The 23068-nt window shown below is 41.3% G+C and overlaps 1 long non-coding RNA gene across 10 annotated transcripts in view; it reads right to left on the bottom strand.

Annotated features, from left to right (window-relative positions):
• Positions 1–11607: 11607 nt before the first annotated feature.
• Positions 11608–23068, bottom strand: part of LOC115937092 (uncharacterized) — a 47763-nt gene continuing 36302 nt past the window's right edge. For 6 of the 10 annotated variants that reach the window (XR_014140077.1, XR_014140087.1, XR_014140079.1 and 3 more), the window contains 2 exons: positions 22312–22420; positions 18781–20876 (listed from right to left, as the gene is read on the bottom strand). This is a non-coding gene — a long non-coding RNA (uncharacterized LOC115937092). Of the gene's footprint in view, positions 11726–12399; positions 12513–18780; positions 20877–22311; positions 22421–23068 lie in introns of those variants that run through there. The other 4 variants (XR_014140083.1, XR_014140082.1, XR_014140085.1 and 1 more) reach the window with 4 other exon arrangements.

Here is a 23068-nt window from a genome sequence, read left to right as displayed (position 1 = left end):
TATGGTTTTCTTTGCATTTGGATGCTTCTTTCCCTTCGGATTTTTGGCCCATGCCATTCACAGCAAAGCCCTGTAAGTCATAGGCTCTCTGGCAAATAGCAAATGTGGTCTCCTCAGTCTCTTTCCCCCGCACCTCACATCGGCCATTTGCCCCTCACCAGCACTCGGTCTCGGACAGTGGATTCGATGGAGCCTGTGATTTCTGCCTTCAGCACTGATTTTGCAGTCAGTCTCAGGGAAGCAGATGGTCCTCTACAGGGATATTCATTCCTATTAATCTGGTGACCCACCCAGCCCAGGCCTCGCCATTCTAATCAAAAGTTCCTTTCAGGCTGGGAACCCTCACATTTAGGAAGTCTTTTTCTTGGTCAAGCCCTGAGGTGGTCACCAATCCTCTCTTATTTTCCTCCAGATTTCACAGTATTTGGTAGAAATGCTTCACAATTTGTGGCTTTTTCCTTGTTTTATATAAAATGATGGACTTTTTCTCCCCCTCCTTATTTTTTTTTTCTCACTTATTTTCAGTGGGTGTCTAGGAAGGGAGGGGAATTAAGAATGCTAAAGGTGCTGCCACCTTTAACCAAAATATTCCCGAAGGTCTTTTTAAACCCAAATCCCTTCATTGAGTTCCTACCCTTCTGGATCATGCATCCTGCAAATTGCTTCAAAGACTGTTGTGGAGGAAGATGAGGAATGCATATGTAAATTTTAAAATGTCACTTTCTTCCACTTACCCCTCTCTAAACTTTGATGCCTGTTCATCTCTTTGGAAGCATCTTCATTTTTTACTTTCTTTTCTGTCATTTCTCTCAGCCAAACTGGAAACTCTTCAGTTCTCTGAAAGAGGTCAAAGAGATACTCTCCTCATTCCCTCTAGCCAGGAGAGCAAAATGGCCCTCTTCAGAGACCTAATTAGTTCTCTTCCTTCATGGCCAAGCCGTGTGCCCTGGATCTCTAAACAAACCTCCAGAGTGACACGGTTCCCCCCTCGAAACTCTTGCAACCGCTGCCATGGAAACCAGTCTTGATTGAAAGGGCTTCTGGGAGAACCGCTCTGGGGCACCCCCACACCATGCCCCTTCTGAGCAGATCTGCTATATATTACAGAGGTGAACCCCAAGTCAGCCGAAGAGCCCCCTCACTCCTTCCACCCACATCCCCTGTGGGGCCGCTGAACAGCATAAGCATGGCAGAAGCAGCCTGCTCACCAGAGTTCCCACCTGCTTCCTGCACCTGTTTCCCTGGAGTCCTGATCCAAGGGGAAAGAAAAGATGATTCAACCTTGCCTGTATGTTTATCGGGCTGGTAGAACGTCATTCAATATGGAAAATCATGCAAGTAGAGTCCCAAAGAAATGGATCACTGGATTGACAATTCCCCTGGATTCATTGTGTTCATAGCTGGGAAATAAGGTACCCCAAAAAGATACTTTCAGGATCCTTCCAGAGCAATAGGAGCGAGGATGAAATCCTGACCTCTCACTGGTGTGAACAAAACAGCATTGTAGGAGCCTAGATCCAAGAGCAATAGCTTCTACTAAGACTGCCATTAAGTGTATTCAAGAATCTCTATTCACAGCAACAATGAGGGGCACCATTTACACCTGGTCTCAATTAATCACACAAGGGATTACTAGAAAGATGGTGAGGATCCTGGAAGAAAATGGAAGGGACCATAGGAGTATTTTTAGAGTGATTATGCTGTTGATGATTACTTCTTAAGTCAAAATGTTTTAGTGTTTGGCTTTGAATAAATCTTCCAAGAAGGTGGAAATTGAGAGGTAAGGGCTGACCTTGAACTTATGTCTTAAAGCACTTTGAGGTTAGAAACCAGCCTCTCCAGAGGTGCTTCTGAGTATGAGAATGGAGCCTGTGTCCCTCCCAGGCCAACACACCCTCTTCCTATGGTCAGCGTTGGCATGGGAGTGGCAGCCACACAAATGGAAATACCCAAATGGATCACAGCCGTTCTGGTTTTGTCACCATGACTGCGAATATGACCAAATAGAACTTCCCAACTCTATCAAAGATCGCAGGACTTTTGAACGAGAAAGAATCTTACAGATTCTGACCTCTGCATTTCAAAAAGACAGTAGGTAAAGTGCTTTGCTCAGTTTACTTTTTTGAACTATGTAAGGATGAACAGTCAGTATTATAACCAAGAAATTTCCTCCCTGATGTTTTCATAACCCTCTCTAATACTGAAAACACAAAGGGAAAAATAATACAGAAATGTAGCCCCAAGATAGATGCCTGCAGTCTGAAGGGAGTGTTCTGAGAGACTCCAGCTTGAGTGAAGAAGGCACGGAGGACTGGGCACCAACGTGGGAAAGTGCCAGGGAAAAGCAGGGATGATCCACTCACTAGGGATGCAAGGAAGTTATTTATTCTGCACATTAAATCAGATCTGCTTCATGGCCCCTTCCACCAAAAGCAGAAGGTCCAAGATCTTATCCTCATGGCACCCTCCCCTCCCCTAGATTGTATGAAAACTCCAAGGACTTATACATTTAGATACTCTTGTTGAATAGGGAAGACCCCCACCCCCCACCCCTGCCCCGCTGCCGGGCTCTCTTGCATGGACCCTGGAATTAATCTCCCACCATCTGTCCAGGTGTCCCCCACCATCCATGTAGTGTTCCCTACCATCCATTCAGTGTCCCCCACCTCCATCCAGTGAGCCCCCATCCATCCAGTGTCCCCCACCATCCACCCAGTGTCCCCCACCATCTACCCACTGTCCCCCACCATCCACTCAGTGTCCCTCACCATCCACCCCGTGTCCCTCACCATCCGCCCAGTGTCTTCCACCCTCCACCCAGTGTCCCTCACCATCCATCCAGTGTTCCCCACCATCCATACCAGGTATCCTACCATCTGTCTAGCATTGCTATTTCCTGCAGAAAAGTCTTACTTTTCTGTGTCCTGCAGGCCAAAATGGCCCTTCAAAAGGAGGTCATGATGGTTCAGACATCCACCCAGGTAGTGAAAGGTCGTGAAATCTGCACCCTCCTTCTGAGGAATCCACCAGGGGTTAGGCTACTTACCTCTTCAACACCACTAAACTTTGGGGATAGTCCACTCTTTTCTCCCATAGGTGTTTGTGAGTTCGTCAAAAAAGGCCCAGACCTCAGAAAAAGCCCAGCCCAGGTGAAACCATGTTATTTATGTAGCTGTTTAGGGGTTTTTTGGTTGTTGCTTTTTTTAACTGGGCATTTTACACAGTGCTTGGTATATGCCAGGCATTATTCATACACTGTTCAAGTCTCACAATTCTTTGTAGTAGATAGAGATTCTAAGCAACTTACCCAAGGTCACTCAGCTGGAGCTGAGAATCTGAGATTCTGATTCAAATAGGATTCCCCAATGTACAGATCTGAAATAGCACATTCTGGCTCACTGTTGCTAACTTTTGTGAACCCCAGAATCATAGAGCCGGAAAGGTGATCTTCATCAAGACCTCCTGCTAACATTTCAGTCCCCTCCAATAGAGCAGAGAAGTGGAAGCTCTCATCATTGGAAGGTCTTCTGCAGCACAGATAAAAATCTACCTTCCCTCAGTTTCTCACAAGTCTCCTGGCTGTAGCCTCCGAGGCCACACACAGCCAACCCAATCCCTTCTTCCTCTTGATAGCATTTCAGAGCTCCAACAGAAGCTCTCCTGTCTTCTTTCTTTTACAGCCTAGTCACCCCCAGATTCTTCAACTCTTTCATCTATGGCTGATTTCAACCCTTGCCTTTTATTTCTGGTGTGCAGCTGGGTCACGAGGGAGTTATGAAAGAAGTATCAACTATCGTTAGTGACATTACTGGGCATTTTTATTGATCCTCACCCTACTCTTTGGTAGACTCTACCAGGTGCCAGAAACATTTGAACACAACTCATAGGTGATTTAGGAAATCCTTGAAAAACCCACCTACTGGGTAACAAGATGTTTACCTGTAATTACCTCAGAGCAAAAGTTAAGCACTTTGGAATATTGAAGACATTTTAAAAGATTATTTTCAAAATTTGCAAGAGGGGAAAATACGAGAACATCTGTTCTTTAAAATCACTATAAAATATTCATGTACAAATAACTTAAAAATACAGAGTAGCAAATCTATTTGGAGTTATTTGGGTATGTGAGTTCAGAAAGTCTCTGCTGGGAAGAGAGAATTTTCCCTAAGAGTTCCTTCCTAAATCTTTTTATCTTACAATTTTCTTTATAATACTACACCTTTCCTCAGGGATTATTGCCATGATATTTAAATAGGGTTTTTTTTTTTATAATAAGGGTTTTTAAAAATAGATCTTTCTTGGCAAGTGAGAGAAGTTCTTTTGGAACTGTTCTAGTCTCTGAGATAAACATTATGTAAAGGAGTGTTTATGCCGTGAACCCAGAGATTCACCTGAAGCACTATAATGCTGTCTACAGAGCAGCTTGACATCTATGAAATTCGTTCTAGCATCGAATGTAGGAAGGCCCTCGGGAGGCCCCTGGTTCTTGGACATTTTTCATCATTTCTAATGCCTGTGTTACTCTCCATTTAAGGACTCTTGTTAGAGTTTGCTAATCTTGACATAATCTTGGTGACTTTTTGGTAAGGTCAGAACAGAATTCTCTTAGATACTAAAGGCTCTCCAGCCCTTTTTTATGTGCAATTCTATTTGACAGTGTTTCTGGATTTTACTGAAAGTCGAACTATGGAGCTGACTCGCTTTATAAAATTTGTGATGCCCAAATAAGATTGCCAGATTTAGAAAAAAAATGCTCAGTTAAATGTAAATTTCATATAAGCAACAAATTTTTTTGTTAAAATACTATAATTTATTGTAGAAAATTTAATAAACATTGAGAAATTAAAAGAATAAATTTGAAATGATTTGTAATCCCATTATCAAGTGATAACTGTTGTTAGAACTTTAATGTATATTATTCCAGTCTTGTTATTATGTATATAGGCATGTTTTTATAAAAATAAAATCACGTTGCATGTAATCTGCTAGTTTACGTAACAATATATCATGAATATATTATGTCCGTACGTGTTAAGAACACGGTTTAAAAGGAATACACTTAAGCAACAAATTTTTAATAAGTATGTCCCAAACACTATATTTCACCTGGCATCCCTATGCCCAAACTCAGTGTCAAAGGGCCTATGTTAATTTTCTGTAATGAACTGTAGAAATATTTCCATTGTGTGATAGAATAAAAACTGCATCTATTTTTTAAATCTTTATTAAAGACATAACAAATCCTTTCTTGAAAAAAAAAAGCGGGGAGCATGTGCCAATTGAGGCATATGGCTAGTCTCACCCAATGTATGTGCTTTGCACGGAGTTAGAATCTGGGCCTCTACTCATTTGTTAAGAGCTGATAATTGGGGGAAACTACAAATGAGCTGAAAACAAAACAAAACAAAAAAGATGAAGTGGAAGGAAATGCTCTCAGCAGCCGAAGGATGGTGAAGAGGTCAGAGATTTTGTGTCTTACCACCATTTCCCCCACATCTAGCACTGTGTCCAATACACAACAAATACTTGCATAATAACATATAGATGAGTGAATGAATGTCATGCTCAAAGGCTCTTTCTCAAGCCACTGCTACAAGATACCCGGAGACCTCTCAGATCTCAGAATTGTATTCGTCTCTAAAATAAAAGACTAAGCTTTAAAATGTGTGGCTGTGTGAGTGAATGAATTTTGACAAGAAACAAGTTTATCTTCCCTAAATGAGACTCTGCTTCTTACCTGAGATGAAATAGATAAAATAGACTGAAGTTTGAATGAGAAGCCATATAACTGTTTCCAGTAGAAGGAACACTACTTATGATGAAATAGTTTCAGAACCAATGACCACCAACTGCCACCACCGTGACCATAATTCCCCATTGAAGAAGGACACTGCATGCTGAAATGTTGATGTGCACGGTAGAAGGCCAGGGATCAGTGATTCTTAATGGAACAAATGGAACAAAGTGGAGGGGGATAGGATGGGATGAGATGGAATGGGACAGACAGGATAGAACTGGGACACCTGTATTGAATAATGATAAAATTGTCAAATGCCAAGATTTTATTTGTGTTCAGATGACATCTTAAAGGCATTGTGTGTCTTCCTTCTCTCGAACAGAAGAATTTTCTAAGAAAGGGTGACTGGTATTTTTGAGCAATCTACTAAAGTACTGATCAGAAATTTTGCTTCAAGTAACTAGGCATCAAGGTGGATGCTATGTAAGTAGCTAAATGGAGATTCATGTAACTTTCTTGTGCAAAGCCTGTGAAGCCAAAGATGTTTTAAGTTTTAATCACTTCAGCTGAGCATGCACCAAAGTTGGTCTCTCTCCTACTATTCTATGGTCCTTGAATTTGTGATCACTCAGAGAATTTGACCTATACCTCATCAATTTCATGAGCGAAAACACTAGCCAGAAAAATGCAAGTAACCAATATACATCTCTTTCTGCAAGAGGGAGATTATTTCCATATAAAAGAACTATAATCCTTTTTTCCATGATTCAGATAGATAAAGGTTTTATTTTTATCATATAAATGCACATTTTCATAGACTTTTATTGTTGTTTTGTTTATCCCAATTCATTTTGCAACTTCATCAAAAAAATTCAATGTGGATATTTTGTTTTCCGAAGTTGATTGAAGCAAATATGGACAGTGAATGGTCTCCAATTCTATATATTAAATTCTAAGGATGCATTTTCTCTGCTGTGCTGGGCAGAAAACAGCTATTATGGAAAGTCATTTAAAGAAGCAAACAAGCTTTTGTAATCTGTTCTTCAGCAATACACGTATAGTTGCCTTCATAAAATGAGCCTCTGCTTTTACTGGATTTGAAATTTTATTTGAAAATGAGAAATACAAATTTTTACTTAAAGGAGTATGCTGAACAGGTCAATCTGATCAACATAAAGAACTGAATTGTATTTGCTTGGGAATGTATTACCATCCATCCTTATCCAAAAATGTGCATGAGGTAATATAACCCAAAACACATGTGCAAGTGTAATTAAAAATACTGAGAAGGGACAACCTTATAGATATTTGAAGTCAACTGATATGTTCTCCTGAGGTTTTGGGTTGTGTTGGTTTTGAGTTTTTTGTTTGTTTTGCTAAAACACACAGCTTTTTCAACCATACCCTACACATTGTGGTGTCAGCACCTGTTATGGACTGAATGTTTGTGTCCCACGAAAATTCATATGTTAAAACCCTAACCTCTAACGTGATGGTATTTGGAGGTGTGGTCTAGGAGGTAATTAGGTCATGAGAGTGGAGGCTCATGAATGGGATTACTACCATAATAAAAGAGACCCCCTTCTGCTATGTGAGAAGACAGCCATCTACGAAGCAGGAAACTGGTCCTCACAAGACACCAAATCTGCCAGGATGTTGATCTTGGACTTCCCAGCTTCCGGAACTATGAGAAATAAATATCTGTTGTTTAAGCCACCCAGTCAATGGTACTTTTGCTATAGCAGCCTGAGCAGAGTAATATAGTACCCATCTATTCTTTGTCTGTACCTGAACATACTCAAGATTATAAATGACGCACTTAAAGTGTGAACCCAAAATCTGGCCACAAAGCAACGAAACATCAGTAGATCATTTTCCTTGTTCTGGACACCATACTCCTCACTGTCACCTTTTTATGTTGCCTTGTTGACATTCCAAAATAGCTATTTAAAAGATATATTTTATATTTTATTTTATCATTGCTTATTATAGAATGAAAATGAAAGTTAACATGCCAACACAACATTTTAAAGCACTTTAATGTGCTTTGCTTTTCCCCACATCCTTGTACATCAGATTTGTCCGTTTCAACCGGGGGGCCATTGCCTTGAGGAGAATAAGGATTGTTAAAGCTGGAAGGCGAACAGAAAAGATGTTAGTTTAACCTTTAACTTCCAAATTAGGATCTAACAACTGTGAGAATCCGGAATATCATTTTCAAAAACAAAGTTTTGGGTGGAGAAGAAAAATGTATGGGTTCAAAAGAGCCAAAACTTAGAGGGCTCAGTTTTTTGTTGTTGTCGTTGTTGTTTTTAGAGGTTTCAGTTTTTAGTGTCCACCATGAGCAGGTAGAATGCAGGATGTGAGTAAGAATAGGAAGTAACATGGCCTTTCGGGCGGCTCTGAGTCCCCCACTGGAGCTCAGGGAAACATGGTCCTTTCCTCCAATGGACATGCAGGCATGAAGAACTGGAAGGGGCAGTGAACTGCTTCCTCCAGTCTTCTTTGCCTGAACACACCACCTTCACATCTACTCTACTGTAGTGGACCCGTGGGGTTCAAAATACCTTCAGGGCCATTTTCTCCCAGAGTCCCTGACAACGACTGGAGCACCCTTCCCCACCCCACTGTTCTGGGGTTACAGACTTATCTAGGCTCTCTGTCAGCCCTGATCTGTAATTAAATAATATTAATTAACTAATTTAAGTATGTGTACATTTTTTAAATGCACAAAGCACAAGCGTACAGTTGGATGGATTTTCACATCTACACAGGTCAGGAAATGGACCATGACTAGCACCCCAGAACCCCTCCTTGGGCCCCTCCTAATCATTAATGCCTCTTTCCCAAAGGTAACCACTATTCTGTTTTCTATCACCATAGATTAGTTTTGCCTGTTTTTGAACTTTATACAATATGCATTCTTTTGCATCTGGTTTCTTTCACTCAATATTATGCATGTTTTATTCATCTCTGTTGTCACCCATAGCTATAGTTTATTCATTTTCATTGTTGAAGAGTGTTCCAGTGAATCAATGTCACAAATTCTCTATTTTGTTGTTGTTGTTCAACTGATGATGGATATTTGAATGGTTTACGGGTTTTGGCTACTACAATGTTGCTGTGAACATTCCTGATCGTGTTTTCCGATGCCCACATGAACACATTTTTGTTGGATTTTTTTTTTTTAAAGATTTTATTTATTTGACAGAGAGAGACACAGCGAGAGAGGGAACACAAGCAGGGGGATTGGGAGAGGGAGAAGCAGGCTTCCCGCAGGGCAGAGACCCCGATGCGGGGCTCGATCCCAGGACCCTGGGATCATGACCTGAGCCAAAGGCAGACACTTAATGACTGAGCCACCCAGGTGCCCCAGATTTTTGTTGGATTTATACCTAAGAGGGAAACTGCCACTGAGTCACAAGCTATGTGTATATTCAGCTTTAGTAATTGCTGATAAGCAGTTTTCCAAAGTGGTTGTATTTGCTTGAACCCTAAGAAATTATAGTTTTTGCAGGTCAAAGCTGAATATTAATAATTTCAATGGCTCGACCTCCAATTTACACCTTTACCAGCTGTGTGTGAGAGTTCCATTTGCTCCACATCCTCTCCATCATGTGATATTATCACCCTTTTAGGTTTAGCCATTCTAGTGAGTGTGCAGTGTTAGTGCTCTTTAATTTTAATTTCCACTTTCATGATAACTAATGATCCTGAGCCTTTTTTCATATTCTTACGGGCCATTTGCTTATCTTCTTTGTTGAAGTTCTGTTCAAGGTTTCTTGCTTTTTTTTTTTTTTTTTTGGTTTCTTGCATTTTTAAAACATTGAATTGTCTCTTTTTCTGATTGCCTATGCATGTTGCTTTTATATTCTGGACACAAGTTTCTTGTCAATATATGTATTGCAAATGTCTTCTCCCATTTGGTCGTTTGCTTTTCACTTTCTTAATAGTATATTTGATGAACAGAAGTTCTTAGTTTTCATATCGTCCAATTTTCTAATGTTTTCCTTTTTGTTTAGTGCTGCTTCCACCCTAATATTTAAGAACTCTTGGGGCACCTGGGTGGCTCAGTCAGTTAAGTGGCTGCCTTCGGCTCAGGTCATGATCCCAGGGTCCTGGGATGGAGCCCCGCATCAGGCTCCCTGCTCAGCAGGGAGTCTGCTTCTCCCTCTGCCTCTCCCTCCACTCATGCTCTCTCTCTCACGCTCTCTCTCTCTCACAAATAAATAAAATCTTTTTTTTTTAAAAAAAGAACTCTTTGTCTACTCCAAAGTCATTAATATAATCTTCTATGTCATAGTTCTAGAAGCTTTATAATTTTAACTGTCACATTTGTAGCTATAATCCACTTGGAGGTGATTTTTGCATAAGGTGTGAAGTGGGTGAAAAGATTCAAATTTCTTCCATATGAATATCCTGTTGACCCAGAGCCATTTATTGAAGTAAGTTTTTTATTATTGTACCCAGTGTCCTCTTTGTCATCAATCAGATAACTGGACAAGTGTTGGTCTGTATCTTGATTTTCTTTTCTATACTACTGGATTGTTTATATATCTTTTACCAATATTACACTCTTGTAATTACTATAGCTTTAGCTGGAAATGTAAATCTTCAAATTTCATTCTTCAAGATTGCCTTAGGTATTCTTAGGTATTTTCTGTGCTCTGTGTCATCATATAAATTTTGGAAGCAGCTTGTTAATTTCCATACACACACACACAAGCACACACACACACACATCTGCTGACATTTTGATTAGGCTTATAATAATCTATAAACTAATTTGGGGAGAAGTGATAATATTGAGTCTCCTAATCCATGAATGTGGAATAGGCCTCCACGAGCCTCATTCTTCTGTTGAAGCAGCAAATGCTTCAAGAGAAAAAGCAATGCGGAATGGCAAGCTCATCTCAATGAGTCTTCTTTCAAGGATCTTGACACTTTAAATCCTGGTTTCTTGGTAGCTCATCAACAATTTTAAGCAGATTATTTTCCCCTAGTTTTTCTTGGACAGGGATTGCTCTGATACAAGCTTATCCATCAAAGTGGAAGCGAGCATAAGATGGAGAGTAAAAGTGGCCTAAAGCAGGAGTCAGCTATCCAACAAAGTTGAGTTCAAATCCAGGTTTTGATACTTAACTGTCTTTGGGATCCTAACAAGCCTGAGTTTCCTTTAAAAACATCAGATTAAAGACAGAGACAGGAGATGATGGGGTGTCTTCAGGGAACGGCTCTTCTTCCGGAAGAAGGATACAGGAAGAGGGGCGCCTGGGTGGCTCAGTTGGTTGAGTGATTTCGGCTCAGGTCATGATCTCACGGTTGTGCAATTGAGCCCCATATCTGGCTCTGTGCTCAGCATGGAGTCTGCTGGAGATTCTCTCCCTCCCTCTGCCCCCCATCCTCTCAAATAAATAAATAAAATCTTAAAAAAAAAATAAAAGAAGGATGCAGGAAGAGAAGACTGAACATGTAGGGAGAGGACCGTGTGTTACTGGCAGTTACTGTATGTGTTCACCATGCACCAAACACTGCTATCACACACAGTGGTCCTCATGTCACAGATGAATCAACTAAGGATTAAAGAGTAACTTCTCCCAGTTCTCACAACTAGCAGCCATCAGTGATGGAGCCTGGATTTCAATCCAAGCAGCCTGATTCAGGGCATCTGCTCTTAGCCAGAGACGAGCAGCGAACCTCAGAGTTTAAACTTTCTTCTACATTCACTGAAGAGCTTTCAGATTTCAGATGGAAAGGTGAATAAATCTCTCAACATAGATTTTAGGTGAATCTCTCAATATAGATTTTATATTGAGATTCCTATGTCATTGTCTTGTAGTCTTTAAAACAAAAGAAAACAAACAAAAAAATAAAATGCCTGCAGTTTATTAAGTCATGTATCTAAAGAGACCACCACCCAACTTGATGTAAATGTTATCCATTTTCTTGGTTTTATATTTCTGTCTTGAATTCCTGGATTCAGAATTCCTACAAAACAAAAGTATCTCTTAGGAAATGGGTACATGTAAAAAGCAAAACAGAAAAAGAAATGGATACCTGTGCTGTATTATATCTGGTCTCTCTGTATCTGGGTTCCTTTCTGACCTATTTCCACATGTTCGAGATTGCTGTTCTTATCAGCTATATTGTTTTTGCGTTTATTATTACTACTTTTTAATTGCTTTAAAAAAAAATCTCTCAATAGTACAATCTTGTCAATACTTCCATGCATGTCTTCTGCTGGCATGGGGGATTTTAGATGCTATTGATATTTTTAATAAATTATTTTAATTTCTCTGGTTGTGAAAATAGTATGCATTTTTTAGCTTATTTTTATGTGAACATCTTTTTTGAGATTAATTCTTAATCTATTATTAGCTTTTTCTTTTTCCTTGTTGTCATCTTATCCCATTTGTTCTTTTCATTAAAACCTCATCGTTGTCTGCCTTTTGGCAGAGACATTCTAGCTTTGCATATTCTAAGTAGGTGATATTATCTAGTGTTGTTTCTTACATACTTAAATACCACATAAATGTATCACCTCTAAGCAACTGGGCCAGTATTGTTGTCTTCTTATTTTTTAGATTCCTACTGTCTTAGTGTCTTAGTTCAGGCTACTATAAGAAATTACCACAGACCCGGGTGGCTTAAACAACATTTACTTCTCACAGTTGTGGAGGCTGGGAAGTCCGAGATCAAGGTGCCAGCAGATCTGGTATCTGGTGAGGACCCACTTCCTAGTTTGCCGATGGCTGTCTTCTCATTATATCCTCACCTGGCAGAGAGCAGAGAGGGAAGCAAGCCATGTCCCGTCTCTTCTTATAAGGACATTATTCCCATTCATGAGGGTGGAAACTCTCCCAATACTATCACATTGGGGGTTAGGATTTCAACACAGGCATGGGGCCGGGGGTGGACACAAACATTCAGTCCATAACACACTTTGGCTTGATGTTGAAATTGTCTCTGCACTTACAAAGATGATTTGATGAGATGCTACTTCATTGGCTGGCATCTTGAGATATTTACCAGGCCTGTGAATTTAATGGCTTGGTTGCCTGTTGGGTCTTTTATTAAAGTGATTTTTTTAATCAGTTGATAGTGAGGATTCTCAACATGATTTCATGCATCCTAAAATTACAGCAATAATAAATTTGAGTATTTATTATATGCCTGACCCTGTACTAAATGGTCCGCATTCATCATCTCCTTTAATCCTCCTCAAATAACTATCACCAACCCCTTTATCATATGACAACCCCAACCCAGACGCTAAGGGACAGAGTGTGATTCAAGCTCAGGTCTTTCTAACTCCAAAGTCTATGTGCTCTGCTCTATTTAATGTTAGCACCATGTGACCCAGCCTGCTCTTCAATAATGCTGACAATTTGACTGAACTCACCCTCTCTGATCTTTGACTTCATTAGTGGCTTTCTGTGTATTCGCTCTTGCCGTATAAAACCTTTCGGCATTTCTTTCAAGCATATAAAATAAAAAAACCTAGTGGGAATTTTATGGCAAGAATTGGGGTAAAAATTCAGAGTTTCAGGTCACATCACCATTCAAATTATATTTGAAAGTCCATACCATGTGTTGACTTCCTCGGGCTTAAAATCATTTCTGAAATTTTTCTGTTTAGGAACTTGCATTTCCTTTCAATGTTTCCCTGTGCTATTTGGCATGTAGGCACCCAGAGATTCGGTTAACCGTAGAAAGAAAGTTTCTCATCACTGTTTTATGGAACCTTGTGGGGCACCTCCTGGAAGCAAAAGAGAACAGGGCAAGCCCCTGGCGTAGCGCATGCGCCGAAGCCCCTGGACTTGCACCAGCAGGGAGCGCACGCAGGAGCCCCGCGGAGAGGAGCCACTGCTGGAGGACTGCACGGAGGAAGTCTCCCAGGCAGAGGCCACACCGCCTCTGCGCCCATCCCTTGGCTGCCCCTCTAGCCCAGGGCAGCCCCCGGCCAGCCCAAGCCTGGACTCTTGCGCAGAGAAGCCTCTTCCGGCCCCTCTTTGTAGCACGGGCTCCTTCCATCATCTCTGAATCCCATTCTTGTAGTAGGTCTTCCTCCCAGCCCGTCAATGTGATTCTGAATTTCTGTAATCCAGTATTTCAGACAGGACTCCCACTTTTGTTTCAACTTCAAAACTGTAAAACACATTTTCAACATTTTCACAGGGATTTTACTTAGAACCTTCAATAGGTCCGAAGATGGAGCTTAGAAGCATAGAAAAATCCTCCCTACAGGTTTATCCTGAGTAATTAACAGGTTATGGATTCATTTATGCTCTTAAAAAAAAAAAAAAAAACCTCCACAAGAATACACTGCTTTCCTATGTCAGAGTCCCTCAGGTATCTCTCCTTTGGGGGCCTCTTAAGGTGAAGCAGTATTTAGGCATTTTTGGGTCTTCTTGGCATGAGACCATCTACTAGCCAAACTATTGCTCATATTTTAATACCCCCCTTCTTCTGGCGCTTAGCATAGCTAGAAATGGCCTTTGTATTTTTTTTCCTCGTTTTTTGCAAATCTCAGATTAAGTAGGGCTTTATCCTTCACAACTCATCCTCCTAAGTCTCTGTCATTTCTTATTTTCAGCTCTGTTTCAGAGCTTCTGCTTCCATCTGTGTCCCAAAGCTTTTTATACTGTGTGTTCATCAGAGAGACCCCAGGGCAGTTATACTGATTTCTTTAGATGTAATAAGAAGAGTTCAGGCAAAAAAGTCACTATCTACTGATCTTTGGCCTTTGTTTCTTGTGTCTCTCCCCCCTCACCCTCCCCCCCCCCCCGCCCCACCAACTCTGCTGGATCACTGTTACCACCATCACTCCCAGCACTCCTGACTCTTCCAGCTGAAGGGTAAAACATTTCTCTTTCCCCTTAAGGGAAGAGAGACGCTAGCCTTCTCTCAACTCCTTCAACCCACCAGGCTCCTTCCTACCTCAGGTCCTTTGCATGTTCTGCCTCTGCCTGGAACATTTTACCTGCCATCTCCACACACTCATTTCCTGCAGTGCAGCCTGGTTCCCCCTCTGGCTCCTCTCTTCTCCTATCCTTCAGGTCTCTGCTTCCATACCACTTCCTCAGACAGGCTTTTCTAACTAGAACTCCGCTTCTCAGGTGGAAATTACATGTTCTATGGCATTCTCAAGCATATCACCCTGTTCTTCTCCCTCAGACCATCTATCACATTTCCAATTATATGCATAGTTGTGTTTGTTTCTCTCATACCCTGCTCTCCACTTTGCCTCTGAGCCCCATGAAGGCAGGAGCGTGTTTGTCATTGTAACTACACACCCAGCCCAAGGCATGAAAAAGCACACGATCAATATTTAACTGGATGAGTGAATGAACCACCAAATGCTGAATATTTTAGGAACATTTTCCTAGAAGGCAGGAGAAAACAACAAATTTGAAACTGCAGTACTAGAAGAGTTTAGAGAATTCTCTATCATAATTTTATAGACCATTTGAGCCCAACCAGCTTCCCTGCGTTGTCACTTGGAAGAAACTAGTGCTGGGGTAACCCACCGTCCCAGTGTGCTCATGGCCATCTTGGCTTGAGCATGCAAAGTCCTACATCTCTAGAAACTTTCTGGTCCCAGCCAACCAAGGATGGTTGATGACCCTACCTAAGACAGTCCTTGTCTTAACCCCACCTGGAATAAGAGAATAACAAGTTTTTCTGAGCTCTGAACGTTTTCTTTCAGCACCAAGATTGATCAATTTTTGTGGACATTCTGGATGTGTGAAAATCTTTTTTTTTTTTTCAAAGATTTTATTTATTTATTTGACAGAGAGAGAGATAGCGAGAGCAGGAACACAAGCAGGGGGAGCGGAAGAGGAGAAGCAGGCTTCCCACGGAGCAGGGAGCCCGATGCGGGGCTCGATCCCAGGACCCTGGGACTATGACCCGAGCCGAAGGCAGACGCCCAACGACTGAGCCACTCAGGCGCCCCATGTGTGAAAATCTCTTTAAATGCGACGACATATTTTGGCTAGAAACCAGCCCTGGGGCTGGGTTCTTATTTGGGTTGGTGTATTACCAGGAACCATACATTTGCTTTCTCCGGGAATGGCTGTTGCTAACTATGGCATATTTTGATTATATTGAGCTGTACAGGATGACATTTTTCTTCTTCCATATGTTGTTAAGATCTTTTCTTTCCACACGGACTTCAGGAATTTTTGGCCACTAATTATCTGGGGTTTCTTTTTGCAGATGTTCTTGAGTTGTTTCTACCATAGTTCTTTGGGAACCGTATTACAAGAATTTTTCTTTGTTTTCTTTCTATTTCCTCTTTCACTTCCTTCAAGTTTACCTATACCTTGGGGAACATCCCTCCTCTGCCAATCCTCAAGGCTCTCTCTTGTGTTAAAAAGCCCTGCTATGGAATTTCTTGGCGCTGGCTGTCTTCACCCTCTTTTCTGTGAACCTAATTTTTCTTCCTGTTGGCTGGTAATAATTTCCAGTTTGCTGGTTATTGTTTCTAATGTCCTTTTTACAATTCCTTGAAGCTTGTGATTATAAAAAAGGGTTGATCCAAAATCTTCCTGTTTCTAAATTTCTGAGACACACTTTGTGAACCATTTCTTTTCTCTATCCTTCCTGTCCGCTTCCATTTTATTCCATCTTATCACAGTAATTACTAATAATACCATCTGGAGGTGTCTTCTTTCATTTAGTCACCCTTTTTTTCTTTCCTGAATTAATTTATTAACTAGTCTACTATTTTCTTTCTTTAAGGGTTTGCCTGCCTTGTAACTTAGCGGCCCTCATGACTCCTCCTCTGCTTTGAATTTTAATAGCGTTCTATTTTTGGAAAGGAAAAAAAAACCCCGACAAATGTGAATGCAGAGGCTTGTAATTCATTCTAACCCTATCGTTCCACTTTTGCCATAGTGAGCTGATTATTGAGACTGAGTCCACGGCAATACCACCATCCAGTAGTTGCTATGTTCTCTGGATTTTAGACATGGGAGTTCAGGAACATCCTCACCTTTGTGAATCCACACCAATAAAGTGATATGACGTGTTATGATATGATGATATGATATGATAGATTGATTATGATATGATATGATATGATATGATATGATATGATACTGAGTCTATCCAGGACTTGGAAGAAGAAAATTCTATGGGTAATTATCTGAAAATCATTAAATAAGAGCTACATGTGATAAGGTGTAAAAAAGAAGCACTTGGCTCCCAGAAGGACTGTCTCCAGCTCACAAATAATCAAATCAATTTGGAAATCTTAATAACCAAAATAACCTGCAGGCACAACAGACTCAGAGGTTTGGTGAGTCCACATGATTCCTCCATAAAACATGCCAAACACTATTTTCATTGACTTCAAGACACAGATACACACTCAGGAAACCTTTGATAATGTAAACATATTGGAAGGACACTGCAAGAACAACTCTCAGCCTCCCTCCCTCCCCCACCCCCTAGTCCCTCTCCCCTACAATGTCTGCTTTCTTTGGGTCTCTCCTGTTCAGTTTTCCTAAGCAGGCACCATCCGAGGGGGCTGGATGATCAGCCTCCAAGTAGGAGTTTCTCTGTTAAGCAGCCTTCAGCTCCAGCTGGTCCAATCAAAACAGCAGAACTTGTTCTGCTCAAAGCATAAAGCTTTGTAAGCCATAAAAAATTGCGAAGAGGGGGCGCCTGGGTGGTTCAGTTGTTAAGCGTCTGCCTTCAGCTCAGGTCATGATTCCGGGGTCCTGAGATTGAGCCCTGCATCGGGCTCCCTGCTCAGCGGGAAGCCTGCCTCTCCCTCTCCCTCTCCCACTCCCCCTGCTTGTGTTCCCTCTCTCACTGTGTCTCTCTCTGTCAAATAAATAAATAAAATCTTTAAAAAAAAAAATTGCGAAGAGGCTACTTTTCTCGGAAGGGAACTACATAATTGGAAGCTGTGTAAGGAAAAATAAGAGTATGGACAGCTGATAAAACAAACCAGCAGACTGGAAGTTCTGACCAAGTTAGTGAGAAAGGAGGTAGAAGAGGCCGCCCGAGCTTTTCCGACGACACTTAACTGCTGTCTTTTGCCTCTGTGCCTTTTGCTTTGATGCATGAGGTTGACTTGGAGGGTCAATATTTGACTATCTTTCCCGTACGAAAATGGCTATTTCATTGGCTTTGATTTAATATCGATTACTTGAAATACCATTGGCTTCTTTTGCCTTCTTTTTGTACCCAAATCTTACTTATCCTCCAAGGCCCAGTCCCAAGCCTAATAATGCCAGTCCATCGCGAACCTCCCTCAAGACCCCAGCTAACGATGTCCCCCTCTCAACTGTCTGCATGCTCATTTACCACGACCCTCATCACTGCCCACACCGTATTGTGAGTCTTCTCCTACATGGCCACTCTCAACTCCTAACCATGAACTTCATTTTCGGACCCTCTCCCCACTTCCCCAATATCTGCTAGCACCTCCTCTCGAACTAAGTAGGACCTTACAGCAGGCAGAATAACAATTCATAGGTTACCTCACTTGGCAAAAGAGAATTGAGGTTTCAGATACAATTCAGGTTCCAATCAGCTGGCCTGGAGATAGGGAGATTATCCTGGTGTGCCCAGTCTAATCACTTGAGTGCTTAAGAGTAGAAGGAGAGGCTTAAGAGTAGAAAGAGAGGCAGAAGAGAGGGTGGGAGTGATGTAATGTGACTCAACCTGCCATAGTTGGCTTTGAAAATGGAGGAAGGGGCTACGAGCCGAGAAATGCAGGCAGCCCCTCGAGAGTGGAAAAGGCAAGGAAACAGATTCTCCCCTGGAGAGTCCAGAAGGAACACAGATCTGCCAACACCTTGATCTTAGCCCAGTGAGACCCATGTCTGACCCTTGACCTACAGCACCATAAAACAATACACAGGTGTTGTTTTAAGCCACTCAGTTTGTAGTGATTTCTTACCCAGGCCATAGAAAACAAATAAGAAGCTCAACAAATATTTGTTTAATTAACCAATTACAGTCATTTTTTAATCATTTTTTTTATTTCTAAACCAGAATTAAATCAACTCAAATTGCACAGGATCTCACATTTAGAAGACTTTCCTTTATTTATGGAGATGAGGAGAAATATAAATCTTCTTTCTTTTCACTAAAACACGCATTCAGGGGCATCTGGGTGGCCCAGTTGGTTAAGCGACTGCCTTCTGCTCAAGTCACGATCTCAGGGTGCTGGGATCGAGCCCTGCATCAGGATCCCTGCTCAGCAGGGAGCCTGCTTCTCCCTCTGCCCTCTGCCCCTGCTCATGCTCACTCTCTCTCTCTCTCTCTCTCTGTGTCAAATAAACAAATAAAATCTTTAATTAAAAAATAAATAAAATAAAAATAAAACACACATTCAAAACAATATATATTTTTTAAATGTTTAAGCAAGGAGGAAGGTCATTTATGACCTCACCAAGATGCAACTGCTTTCATTCTCTCTTCCTTTCCATCCCTGGTCACAGGCACATGATTTTACACTGAAATCACGGCAGTAGAGCAGAGATAAGATTGCATATTCTTCTATATTTGGTATTTTATAATAAATCTATCTCACAGTTTGATGTGGTCCTCATAATTGTGATTATAATCATTACCTTGTATTCCATTATGTTGGAGTGCCAAAATTTCCTTCCATTCCTATTCGGTCGAGCATTGGGTTTTTTCAGATCTTTTTTCCTTACACTCAGAGAAAATACTGGAATTCGTTTTTGTCTTCCTTTAGCTTCGCTTCTGTTGAGTTATCTGCACAGCCGACTTCCCCAGTGGAGACAACTGAAAGAAAGGGTCTCAGTGGTAGAGATGTCTCTCGATGGGTATCTCTAGGGAGATTCCAGGAAGGCCGTCAGAAGTTGACCAGCTTCCCAACTATTCTTGTCAGAATTTGGGGCTTCTCACAGTTGTGTGTATTGTGACTGCTTCGCTCGCTAGTCAGGGTTAGCATCCATTTGTTATTTCATTTGTTATATTTTTATTGAGCAAAATACACTTATGGCCTTTGTTCACTTGCCTGTAGTAAGAACTTGATTATTTTCTTGTAAATAACACTTTAGAAAATGTGATTCTTAACTTTCTGTCAAAAGTACCTGCCTGTGTTTGGTCATCTGGTTTGCTTTTTAATTTTCTCTGTGGAGGGTTAGATTTGTTTGTTTGTACAATTTTTTAGGTAAACCAAACCAAACCAAAACCCCAACAACGACAAAATGAAACAGCTTCTATGTTATCTGAACCCTATGAAGCAGGCTAAGCAATTCAAAATAAATGGAAACATTTAAAGTGGAGTATTATATGAATAACCCGTTATGCTGGCTTTTAATTTGAATCTGATAACTTATTATACAATTTATAACATTAATAGTGATTTGTTATTTTTGGCAAAATTTCTGTAGCTTATTTAATTTTCTTTTGTCTCCCAACAAAGCTATAATTTGAAAATGAGCAAAAACCTTAAAATTAAATCAATTCAGGAAAAACCAACCTCTACTTCTGTCTTAAACATTTTTTTCTGATTATAAAAATAGTGTATGTTTATTTTACAAAAATTAAAAATGACAGAAAGGAATTTAAAAAATAAATATATTTCAACTTTGATCTCTCATCATCCAGAAATAACTCCTGCTACACTTAGGTGCCTTCTCTTTTGGTCTTTTTTGCCAAATGTGTGTGTGGCTGTATAAAATTTTAAATTCTTGATTAGACCATTTTGCACCATATTATTCCATGACCTGATTTTTTTTTTCCTGGTGAGCATTTTCCTGTATCATTAAATAATTTTGAACCAACCGTATAATTGACTAACATGATCTCCGTGGACTAATTTGGCTCTACCTTAAAAGCCGTCCGAAGTCCTGAAGGAAGTCTTCGCATTCCCGAGTGGAAGGAGGAGTCCAGCTTTTCTGGCCCCTGTCTCAAGATCCAGTTCGTGGGGGCTCCCGGGAGCAGCGGACAAGAGAAACAGTCACCTTGTGTGTAAGAACCAGCACCCTCCTTGTGGCCTCTCCAGATCGCACATCCCCATCCACGTCCTACAAGTCCTGGCACACTGTGTTCCAAGGCGCTACTTATTTTTAGAAGATGTTTTCCTCTTGTTTCTGCAGCTGTTTCTAATCACGAGCTTTGGGCACGCCATCCCAAAGAAACCCTGGCAGAGACAAAGGTGTAAAGAAGGAAAGGACAAGGCGCTTGTCAGAACCATCTTTCCCACCGTATTTTGAAAGGGGACTCACCCCCGGAGAACTGCACATTTATTACTGCATTGTGACAAAAGAGGAGAGGATGCACGAACAGACAGAGGAGGCTGGAGTCCCCACGCTGCCCCTGAGCTGCCATCTGGGTGACCTGAGGGAAACGCCTTAACTGGACTTTGATCTCCTCCTCTGTTTAATAACAAATACACCACTAACTGACGAGGGTTAGATGATTAGGGAAAACTGCTTTGTAAATTGTAAGGACTATTTCTGGACCTTCATTAGACAGAGAGAAGGAACTTCTGGGGCATCCTTCTTTGGCCTCTGCTTTTAATTAATTATTTATGCTTTCACAAGATACCAACAACAAGACGAACCAACCTGTATACCTAAAACTCTATGAGGAGATTCGATAATTCAGAAGGAATCAGGGTCTTGAGTAAAATTATGCTCGGAGCTATAATAAATCCCCAAATTTCAGTGGCCTAACACAGTAAACGTCGTGTGGCTCATGTGAACATCCAACACAGGTGTTGCTGGTTGGCGAGCAGTCTTCCGGGGCCCTGGGCCCCTTCTACATTGTGGCTCTGTCCTCGCCCTCTGGGGCTTCCAAATGCCCTGCCTGCAGCCAGCAGATGAGGAAAATGGAAGGAGGGAGAAGGCACACCTCTCAACCGCCGCCGCCAGAAAGTGGTACCCATCATTCCAGTCCTATCCCATTGGCAAGAATCCGTGTCATAGCACACTTTGATGGGGAAGAAGCTGGGAAATACAGTCTAGGTCTGGTGAGCAGCTAGCCAGCCTGCCACATGTATTAGTATAATTAATGGGAGAAAACCTATGCCAAGAATAGATGCTAAGAGTGATCATTACGGGCGCCTGGGTGGCTCAGTTGGTTGAGCGACTGCCTTCGGCTCAGGTCATGATCCTGGAGTCCCTGGATCGAGTCCCGCATCGGGCTCCCTGCTCGGCGAGGAGGCTGCTTCTCCCTCTAACCCTCCCCCCTCTCATGTACTCTCTCTCTCTCTCATTCTCGCTCTCTCAAATAAATAAATAAATCTTAAAAAAAAAAAAAAGAGTGATCATTACATAGAGTTCTGGGCTGAAAGTGAATGGCATGGTTCTCTTTGGGGTCCCTTGTAGTCTTGTTCACAGCACACTCACGCTCTTGTAAGTGTATGGTCTTGTTCACAGGGGCCTTCAGAGGAAGACTACATTTGTTTATACATTTATTCATTGATTCTTCATTCATTCAAAAAAGCACTGGTCAAGCTCATACTGTGAGCAAGTAACCTATACCATGAAAAGCAACACACCGGAGGCCTAGGAGTCTCCCATCGTTGTGTGAGCTGCAAGCGAAGAGCTGCTATACCCAATTTTAACACTAACCCGAATGAAGATGCTGACGTCAGCCTGCTGACTCAGATCTGGCCTCTGCCTCTGATGGTATGTGGCCTTGGACAAGTTACCTAGCCTCTCTGGGCTTCTCCTTTCTTATCTGTAAGAAGAGGACGAATGAGGTCGTGCCTGGAACACAGCGATTGTCCCACCCGTGTTAGCTCTATGGTCACCATCACCCCATTTCTGCTGTCCACACCATGCTGCCCACCTCTCATAACCCCTGCTCCAATGTGCAGTTTGGGGAATGGGCAAAGAATTTGTTATTCAAATAAATAACTTTTCCTGAATGCACTAGCTATGAAATCTGCCAGTGAGGATGTGAGAAGTGTGATTATTTCGATGATGGGAAATTGGAAAGAGAATGTTCTAAATCATGGCTTGCCAATCCTTTTCATACAAATATAATATTAATAGGTATCATTTATTAAATACCCACTTCTGTGAAAAATGCTAAACTGGGTCTTCATATATTCCTTTTCATTTAATCCCCACGGTAACCCCGTGAAATAGGTGTTATTATCACTTTTACAGAATGAACAGCAATAACAACGAATATGAAGATCAAAGGGCTCTTTCCAAAAAAAAAAAAAAAGTAGTTGTTTGTGTGCCCCACACAACTCATTGTTCAAATTCATGTACATGGATCCAAGAATGCCCATCATGGGATTGTGTACAGTAGCAAAAAACTAAAAACCTAACTCACTATTAATAGGGAGGGGAATAGGTAAGTAAATTATGGTAGAAT

This window comes from Leptonychotes weddellii, chromosome 14 (genome assembly GCF_054177405.1).
Source record: "Leptonychotes weddellii isolate Sample4059 chromosome 14, ASM5417740v2, whole genome shotgun sequence".
NCBI classification, from domain to species: domain Eukaryota; kingdom Metazoa; phylum Chordata; class Mammalia; order Carnivora; family Phocidae; genus Leptonychotes; species Leptonychotes weddellii.
Note: the sequence above shows the minus strand (reverse complement) of the source record. Positions and strands in the feature narration are given on the sequence as shown.